Below are 10,846 nucleotides of genomic sequence, written 5' to 3' on the forward strand. Positions count from 1 at the left end.
CCCTCCTCATACTTATCTCTTCAATTTGTTCTTTTAATTTAGTCCAGTAATCTCTCATTATCTTTTACTGCATGCTGTTAAGTAAGAAAATTTTCTACTTGACATATGTACTGACAGATTTTGCTTTTATCTATTTATCTATCTCATCTATCTATCTATATCATCTAATCTAATCTAATCTATCATTTAGGGGGTGGGATCTGAAACTCATCACTACCTCAACATTTTTCTGTTAATCAAGAGCTAGGGTCATTAAAATGCCAGTATTCAAAGCAACCCATTAAGTTTAAAGGATTTTAAAAGGCAGGACAGATATTGTACTACCGTGCTGCTTTCTTGACATTCCAGCACCAGTTGACAAAGTAGACTACTCCTTTCTTGAAATCTCTTCTAAGATGTCACTTCTGCTGGTTTCCCTGGTATACATTATACTCTCCCTGTTAGTTCCCTTCTCTTTTCTTGATCTCTAAGTATTGATAGTGGCTAGGACTCACTACTGTTCCTCTCCTTTTCTCCTCTATTCACTCTATCTATGAAATCTCATCTCATTCCATCCCATATATCCAGCCCTGATCCATTCTGAAAAATCCAGATGCCTATTTGACATTTCTACTTTGGTATCTAAAAGGCACCTTCTTGCTTTGTGGGATAAATTAATGTCTTTATTGTTTAAAACTTTGGTGATCAGTTTCTTCAGTTACACATGTGACATTGAAAACTCACAGGCCATTACCTATCCTGTCATATAAGAAGAAAACCCTGAGGCCATGAGGCTCAGGGAAGGGGAAATCTTTGGCTAGTAAGAGGGCAGACTAGTGGCATTGGAGAAAGGATGCTAATGACAAGCAACCAAAGTTTGAAATTATATACTCATAACTTTTAGAGGTATAGACATGTTTTTATATCCGTAGTCCTTATCCTTTTCTTAGCACACCATCCAGTATACCCAACCAAGTACTATTCTCACACAGAGGGAATGTTGTGCTAGGCAATATGACATAGCAGCATTTAGATCTAGGTGTTAGGAGAATGAGGAAAGCATTGGCCATCTCTGCATCTTGGTTTTACAGCTGTAAAATGGGATTCTTAAACGAAATGCTTTATTTGTTTTTTAGGATGAGAGGCAACATACGCGCTTACATATTAAATGTTTCATTTAATATTCTGAAATATTCTGCAAATAGAAATTTAATATTCTGAAAACAAATCTTGATATACTTTCATCAATGCAATAAAATATTAATCAGTATAATTTAGAAGAAATGAAAAGTTTTAAAATGTCTTTGGAACCGACTAAAAAGGATAAACCATGTTGATTTCATTATTTGGGTTAACCATGTATTATATTCATGAGAATATTTGATCTATATTTGGCTTTTATGATAGTCATAGTACTTTTTAGTTAACCAAAATAATTTTCCTGCTTTGGAATAGCACACAACATAGTTTGTATATTCCTTATCATTTTATATAGCTGTCTTTTGACTTTGTGTAGAGCCTTCTGAAAGTCCAATTTTTAGATGTGTCTACTATCTATTCGGTTGCTATTTTCATTCTTCTGACCTTCAACTGCTTTGTGGTTTGAGGGACTGTTTAGAAACAGATGTAGTTTCACTTCACAGAATATGTTGAAGTGCAAAGAATGCATCTATCTCATTTTCCTCAAAATCAATCTGCTTTTCTTCTTTTCTCATGCTCTGACATATTCTTTCCTAAAATGTTAAATTACTGTTTCCTGAAAAAAGCGGAGCTCAAGAGGGACAGAGCATTTACTGCCTGTCCAAACTTTTACAGTCTCCCACCCATAAATATCCAGGCAGCAGCAGAAGAGAAGAGATGCTCATTTTCTGACACTCATACTTTCTGCTCTCCCGGGAGAGAAAGGAGAACGTGTTTCCTTCTGATAACCCCAAAGCATGTCTCTTTTATGCTATTTCTGCTAATAGTAACTATGTTAGCTCCCATATTGCCTCCTTGGGACAGAAATACAAAGGCATGATTTACCTGATTGGTCATTGTTACTGGTTTGTCAGTGAATTGCCTCTGGGAGATAATGTCACTGATACATTTTTTACTAATTTGACTCTTGAATTTACCCCAAATATTGAAATCAAAAGAAGCTCTTGTCATTTCCTATCTACATTGAAATTATTTAAAAATAAAAATAGCAACTATAATAAGTACGTCATGAAGTAAAAATGTAACTATATAAGTTTTGCAAGACATAATTTGTACTGGTGTGGGAATCATTTTATTACCAGTACAATCAAATTGGTGGAATGTTCTTGTAACAGTTCTTTATTATATTTCTAACCATGTTTTTATTAGAAAATAATTTCCCAAACAATGACACAATAGGGGCATAGATTGAAAAAAAAAAAAACTTTGTAAAATATTTCAGAGGTTTATTCTGAGTGAATAGGAGTGACTGTGGCCCAAAGAAAACACAAACCCAAAAGTCCTGAGAATGTGCTCTTAAGGCAGTCAGACTACAATTCTGTTGTATAAATGTTAAAAAAGCAGAAGTTATAGGCAAAGTCATAAATCAATACATAGAGGTTATACATTAGCTTGGCTGAAAAAGGCAAGATACCTTGAAGCAAGGTCTTACAGGTTATAGGTGGATTCAGAGACTCTTTAATTTGCAGTTGGTTAAAGAAATCAGTCTTTGTCTAGAAAACTTGGAGTCAGTAGAAAAGAATGATTAAGTTTGATTTTGGCATATGTTAGTTAAGATAAGAAGTCTGCTAATTATTATGTGATGCTGTGCCAGAGTTGGGTTGGGAGAGCACATACAATATACTGGGTCAAAATGACCTGTTTTGCAAGACTGATGGTCTCTAGACAGGACTTTCTCCAGGCCCTTCCTTCCTCCAGGGAAGGAATTTGGAGCAAGGAGTACTACAGAGTTTAGTCCTTAGGGGACTAATCTGAGGTTTAGTTGTTTTTTCTGTCACAACTTTCTAGTGCTATTTTGTTCTATGGTTTAATAAAGAAAAATCTTAATTAATTATCCTCCCCACCCTTTTATACAAACATTTATACAATGGCAATGACCTTTCCATTTTTTACTCAAAAAATAACCTTTCAACAAGATTCAGTAAACCTTTGAGATTTAATTCTCCTTATTTTTTATATTTTAATCTATAAATCATAAATTATGTTTTGTCTAAATTTCAATGACCTGGAACAATGATTTATCCCATGGCTAACCCTGAAGTTGTGATTAATTATTAAAAAAAGAAAAATGTGTGCTAATTTTAAAATCATTTTAATTTTTAAATTAGAAAAATGATATAGCCAGATTACTTAATTAAGAAAAAGAGAATTTTTAGTTAGTACTGGTAGAGTTCCATTTCAATAATATTTTTACTCTCTTTTTCTAAACAGATGAAAAGAACAGAAAAAAAGAAAAGGAACTTATTTGCTAAATCACATAGAACAACTCACAAACTCAAATCACGTTTTTAGATTACATCCCAATTATAGTATTACAGTAAAATTTGAATTATAACGAAGCATGATAACAAAAGGTGACACAAACTTTCTTATAATTTAGAAAAAATAGACATCTTTATTAAAGTGAGTGTTGCAGCCCTGAAGGGCCATCTGACGAAACTCTGTTTTCTAGAATAGAAATGTGTAGGTGCAGGACAATCTAGAGACATGGGGGTATAGTAATAGAGACCCAGCTTTAAGCCACCAAATGGAGCAACCTGCAGAGGTGAGGAACACAGACAATCTTGAAATCGTTGAATAAATGGCTGCAGGTGAAGTGGGGTACAGAGGGGAGTGTGGCATGACCTGAGGCTACACTGTGAAGAGTCTGTGACTTAAGATGAGTAAGACCAACAGTGGCGTTTGAAATATACAGCACTAAGAGGAGACATGAACTACAGAAAGGTGATATATTTTTATAGAGGAGAAGTAAAGGTCAAACAAAGCAGAAAGTTGCTCTCACGCTTTTCTGTACTATGCTTAAACAAAAAGGTGGCATAAGAAAAGAATACATAACTTAGACTTGACATCTGAATAATAATACCACCCTCTCATACACCAGAGAGAGGATGATAGAAAGACACAAGTGAGGGAGGGAGGAGGAGAAAGAGTGAGAGAAAGAAACAAAAGAGAATTAACATTAAAAGGAACATAAAGAAATAGTATAAAGACTAATTTAACTGGAACTATCCCCAGGAAACAGAATAACAATTCAGATAGCTTAGTCTCCATGGTCTAAAAAATTTTAAGGCAATTGGATGTTTAGGAAATAATAGATGCTAAATAAATTAAAGGAGATTAAAGGAAACAACAGAGCCACAAGAAAAAAAATGCAACCCATGAAGCCCTATCACAAATTGCAAAATAAAGGAAAAAAATGTCAGAAAATACAACAAAGATCTGTCTTGGATTTCAGGATTAAGAAAATCACACAGACTAAAGTGGGATGTATGAAGAGTTTTATTATTAATGGTTAGAAGGAAAACAAAAGAAGATAGCAAAAAAGAAATAAATAAAAGAAAATATGTGTAAATTGTATATATAAAATACACAATTTTTGAAATTAGGTAAAAATTTAATCATCTGATAAAAGTGTTCACTGTGTCATAAGATAAAATTAATAGAATGAAAAAAAATATTTACTTGGTGGAACTGTTAAATTTGATAGTTAAAAGAATCGGAGAAATTCAAACAGAAAATGTAAATTATGTGCAAAACTTATCTAAGTCATCATTCAATACCGTGAGTTTATGTAATCATTTTTACAAAGTCAAAAAAAAAAAAAAAAGACCTAAGAATCTTATTCACCTGATCTGTCCGTAAAGCCAGACAATCTCAAATATACAGAAATACAGGAAACATAGAATTCATGAATCTTTCTTGAACAAACTACTTGGAAATCAAAATCCAGTTAAAAACAAAAGTAATAATCAAAAATGAAAAAAACGTGGAGAAATTAAGAGACTTGTGACAACAATGAATTCATTTAAATATAAAGATTAGACAACTGGAAATTATGGTTATAAAAGGGAATGTTTTATTAACCTTCATGATACAAAATACTAATATAAACAACAAAAATCATAGAATTGATAGAGGAAAAGAAGCAATGACTAAATTTAGGTTAGGTACTAATTTCCTCATCTTTAAAAATTAGGGATTCAACACATACAATCTAAAAATAATATACAGGGATTAAAAACCTCTTCTTGTGTGACATAATCTATTTTAAAATTTAGAGGAAGCTTTCAGTAGTACCTCTATCATTTGTTTGACAGAAATAAACGAAATTCGACAAGTCCTTCACTTTTAATTATGTTTCATGCTTTGGTTATAATATAATACAACACAATCTAATAGTTTCATATTTATAATGGAACTTAAAGCTTTAAAATACAGTCATATTTCAGAAAAATATTTTTATCTATACCACAGACATATTGGAAAGGTCTTTACTGTTTAAAGAAGTCAAACAAATGAAGAAGAAAAAATAATTTTTTTCCAGTTCAAAAATGAACAATGGATGAGAATGAAATATTTTAAAAGAAAATAATGTTAGTACCTAATAAATGGTGTAAACATTTTCAATTCATTAATAGTAAAATCAATGCAATTTTAAATGAGATATCATTTTCATCTTTCAAATGAATAAGATCTGTACACATACATACATACACACACCCCATATCATATGTGTGGATAGACAGAGCATTCCTCAGTTCCAGAAAGGCAACATGAGACTCTTTTACATATTCCTGATAGCTACTAACTTATTGACAGAACTTTTTGGAAAGCAACTTAGCAGTATTTCTCAAATATCCTAAAATATCCTGATCTTCTGATCTACTTATTACATTAAAATGTCCTCATCTTTTGATTTACTGATTAAAATGTATCCTAAGAAAATATTATATTTAGGGAAAATGTCGAGGTCAAAGGATGTTCATTTGGAATTTTTACAGTAGGAAATATAGTAGGAAATTATAAAGGTGCAGGTAAACCAAAATAGTAAATTCTTTTTACCATTTTTTAAATTATTATTACTATTTTTATTTTTACCATTATTATTATTTAGTGCCTATAATCGTCTATATTTTGGTCAGTGCTGGCAATCCATAATGGTAAAACAAAGTTCAAAAACATGTTGCTTTTATAAATGTGGTCATGTATTCACATGCAATTTAACGTTTTTTTCTTAAACAATTTGAGGTCTTGTTTCATATGATACTCAAATTGAGAGACTGGAGTCTTTCTAGTGTAGAAATGGTTATCTTTCATCTTTGCTTCCAACAAAAATACTGGAATTGAGTCTCGTTGATTGGCTTTGCTTGGATTTTGTTCTCATCAGTTCCAGCAAAGCAGCCAGCATGCAGTAGTAGGCACTCAATAAATGTTTCTTTAACCAAACTGAGCTTCTTGAGATGGGTACTTTTATTTATTACATTTGAAAATAATTGATTTTCAATCAACGTTAAATTGTTCTGCCTCTATAAAACTACCCATTTCTCTCCCGTGAACCATGTGTCCACATACAGAGCTTTTGCACAATGTGCTAATCACTCCTAATTAGATCCTAAACTTTCAGATGTTCTTGGTTAACAATTCACTCACTGATGAAATAATCTTTTATTTTATAGGCACCTTTACTTCTAAATCTACCATTTTCCAAAAAGAAGCTTCATTCAGTTGTTATGTCTAGAAAAGTTTTTCCTATTTCTCTTGTTCTACTCCATGGTTTCAGTATATCTTTTATCTACTCTGATTTTATAGCCTACAGATCCTAGTTTTTGATCAAGCAATACATTTTATTATTTTCCCCAACCACTCTTTTTCCTTTGGGAAAAAAAAAGTCACATTGAATTTCCACATCTGTTCTCTTATTTACCAGCTGAATTAATTATTCATAAAGAAAACTCTCATTTTTACAAGTTGCATTCTTTATTATTTTCACCAAAGATATATTTAATGTCATCAAGTGTTTTGGTCAGATTTCAAAATAATTTCTTTAAAGAAATTCTATTTCTTATAGTCAAGTGTTAAATATAACTGCAGGAAACAGAATAAAATTCCAATTTGTGACAAGCCAAGTTTTCAGAAATAAATAACTTTTGTAATGGTCAATGGTGCTCCAGTTGTAATAATGTCATGTATCATTTGTCTTAATAAAGGAGATTTATATATATATAAACTTGAGGAGAAAAGTGGGATTCTGAAAACTCTAACATTGAAAAAGTCTTCTGTTCTTCTGCATTACTTTCTAATCAAGCAAAACTTTTGTTTTTTTTCTAAATATAATTAATTATTCAAATTTTCACAAGAGGATGTTTTTAGGTTTTTTGGAATTATAAATAACTTTATAAGAAAAAAATTTTAATTGGAAATTTTTTTCTTTTTATATTGAGGTGAAATATACATATAAAATTTACTATCTTTGCAATTTTAAGTGTAAAATTCAGTGTTAATAAATACATTTGTATTCTTTCTCCCCTTCATGCCCCCCCACCATTCTGGCTTCTGGTAAGCACCAGTCTACTCTGTACCTTCATAAGATCCGTTATTTTTTAACTCCCACACGTGAGTGAGAATATGCTATATTTGCCGGTCTGTGCTTGGCTCATTTCACTTAATAGAATGACCTCCAGTTCCATCGATGTTGCTACAAATGACAGGATTTCATTCTTTTTTATAGCTGAATAATATTTAATTAGATTTACATATCACATTTTCTTTATTTATTCTTTCATTAATGGACACTTAGGTTTATTCCATATTTTGGCTACTATAAATACTTCTGCAAAAATCATGGGCAGGCAGAATTATTTTTGGTATATTAATTCCCTTCCTTTTGAATATATACCTATTGATAGAATTGCTGGATCATCCAGCAGTTCTAGTTTTAATTTTTGAGGAATTTGTATACTGTTCTCCACAGAGGCCGTACTAATTTACATTCCCACCAAGAGTGTACAAGGGCTACCCTTTCTCCACATCCTTGCCAGCACCTGTTACTGTCTTTTTGATACAAGCCATTTTAACTGGGGTGAGATAACATCACATTGCGGTTTTAATTTGCACTTCTCTAATGATTTGTGATGTTGAGCATTTTTTCATATACTTGGCCATTTGTCTTCTTTTGAGAACTGTCGGTTCAGATCTTTTGTCCATTTTTTAATCAAATTATTTAGTTTTTTTGCTATTGAGTTGTTTGAGCTCCTTTGAAAAGGATTTTTTTTTCTGTAAGTCTAATTATTTACCTCAAATCAAAGGAAAAAAATAAAATCATGTTTTGTAACAAATCAAATCAAAACTACAGAGCCAATTATAGGTTTTAAAAACCACAGCCTCCAATGTTACAGATGTGCTGCTGGGTGTGGAAACAAAACAGTGAGAAAATCAATGTGTTGCTGCTTTAATAAGGCCTACTGACTGGCGAGCTAGGTGAACATGAGTTAAGTAAATACACAAATGAGATAAGGATGCTCACACTTCTAAGAGACAAACTTGACTCCAAGGAAGAAGGGTGAGAATGTGACATCTGAACTAAACTCTGAAGTAACACTGAAGGTTAACAAATTGAGAAGGGAGGAGAGTGGAGGTAAGGAGTATTCCTATGGGAAAATGAATAATGGCCCTCTAAGATGTCCACATCCTAATCCTGGAATCTGTGAATGCATTACCTTGCATGGCAAAAGGGACTTTGCAGGTGCATTAAGTTAAAAATTTGAAATAAGAAAATAGCCTGGTAATCCCAAGGTTCTTATAAAAGGCCAGGAGTTCAAGACCAGCCTGGGCAACATAGTGAGACTCCATCTCTACAGAAGATTTTTAAAAAATAGTAAAATTAGTTGGGTGTGGTGGTGCATGCCTACAGTCCCAGCTACTTAGGAGGCTGAAATAGGAGGGCTGCTTGAGTCTGGATGGTAAGGGCTGCAGTGAGCTGTGATAATGCCACTACACTTCAGCCTGGGCAACGAAGTAAGACACTGTCTCAAAAGAAAAATAGAGGCAGGAGGGTCAGGGTCAGATATGATGTAACAGGGATAGTAGGGATTGTCAAGAAAAGGGCTAGATAGAGCCAAGGGACACAGTGGCCTCTAGAAGCTGGAAAAGGCTGAGAAGCAAATTGTCCCTCAGAGCCTCCAGAAGGAATGCCCCCTTGCCAAAACCTTGATTTTAGAACTTCTGAGCCCCAGATTAATAAGATAATAAATTCGTGTTGTTTTAAGACATTAAGTTGCTGTATTTTGTTATAGCAGCAAAAGGATGCTGATACAATTCTGAAGAGAGTAAGTAGCACGTACTACCAGTTTAGAGACTTTTGTGACAGCTGGTGAAAAAGACAGACAAGGGTAGGGGTGGCGGGGGGGCGGTGAGGCAAAGTAGACAAATATGAGCCATGCAAAGGAAGTGAAATCTACAGGGTGCAGTGGATACGGTAAGGGTAAGAAAGGAAAGATGAGGCAAATATAACTTTTAGCTTATTGGTCCGTGATACCAAATGAATGGTAATGTCATCAGTAATAGAGGCATAAATAGGTATGGATAAATGAACATGAGCTTTATTTAGGGAATATTGTATTTGAGGTGCCTAATCCCAATGGTTTATCCAAAAATCATTATATACTCAGATCTAGAGTGCAAATAAATCTTGGCTGGAGTTCTGCATTTCAGTAATCTATATTATAAACCTGCATGAGTTAATCTAAGAATGAAGCTATAAAGTGAAGTAGAAAGAGGACTTAGACTGAATCTTAAAGAACTCCAATATTTAACTGGATAGAAAGTGAGACTGGAAAAGCAGAGCCAGGACCCAAGGGAAGCAATGGTTTCAAAAAGGCAGGAAGCATCAAGAATTAGGACACTGCACAGAGATCAGGTAAGATGCGGGCCACAAAGATGGACATTGTATTGAGTAATATTAAGTTACTGGTAAGAGATGATTCAGTGGAGTGATGGGAATCATAGCCAGAAAGGAGTACACTGAGAAAGAAGAACTGATTTAGAGAAGTTTGGTAGTGAGCAAAGGTGAGAGATTCAGGGAAACTGGTGACCATATGAAAGTGAAGGAGAACTTTTTTTTTTAAATGATGAAGACATGAGTATTTTTACATACTGATTGGGAGAGAGGGGGAACATAAATAAACAAGAGGAAAAAAAAGCCCAGTTAAAAATAAATAATACTCTGGAGGGTAGAATGGTGTAGAAGAAAGAAAACTGCCTCTATTATAAAACCATCAGCTACAGCCGGTGTAAATGAAGAGGTACACATGCAAATTACTTGAGTACATGAGCTCAACTTTTGACTAATTAATTATGATAATTAAATGTTCTTAATTTGGTTGTAACAGCCTATGAGTTATCTCATTTGTAATCTCAAATTACAGAATTTGAATTCTGTAATGTTTGAATTGTAACAGCCTATGAGTTACATCATTTCTATTTCTGATGTAACTATGTATTTCTATGTAAATAGGATTTACATCCTATTCTGTGGGGGTTTTAAGTTACCATATTTAAGATACTCTAAGACAATATGAGCAATTGCATTCAGAGAGGTGTGGATGTTACCTACATACTTCAGCAGATCATGGGGAATCATTTGGCAGTGGACGACAGTAGGCCAATCAGTTAATCCATAAATATCAAGTGCAATATAGATTAGCCACCGTAGAACCCCAAGGACGTCAACAAATGTAAATACAGTATGCTTCCTGTAAGAGACTGACAGCTGACTAAGGAAATAAACAACCTCATTAAAAGATAGTTAGCACTGGGCAACTCCAAGCATGGGCTAGCATGTGGTGAAATGAACAGTCTCACATTATACTTCTGGAAGGAGAATAAATTG

The sequence above is a fragment of the Macaca nemestrina genome, chromosome 2 (genome assembly GCF_043159975.1).
Source record: "Macaca nemestrina isolate mMacNem1 chromosome 2, mMacNem.hap1, whole genome shotgun sequence".
NCBI classification, from domain to species: Eukaryota; Metazoa; Chordata; class Mammalia; order Primates; family Cercopithecidae; genus Macaca; species Macaca nemestrina.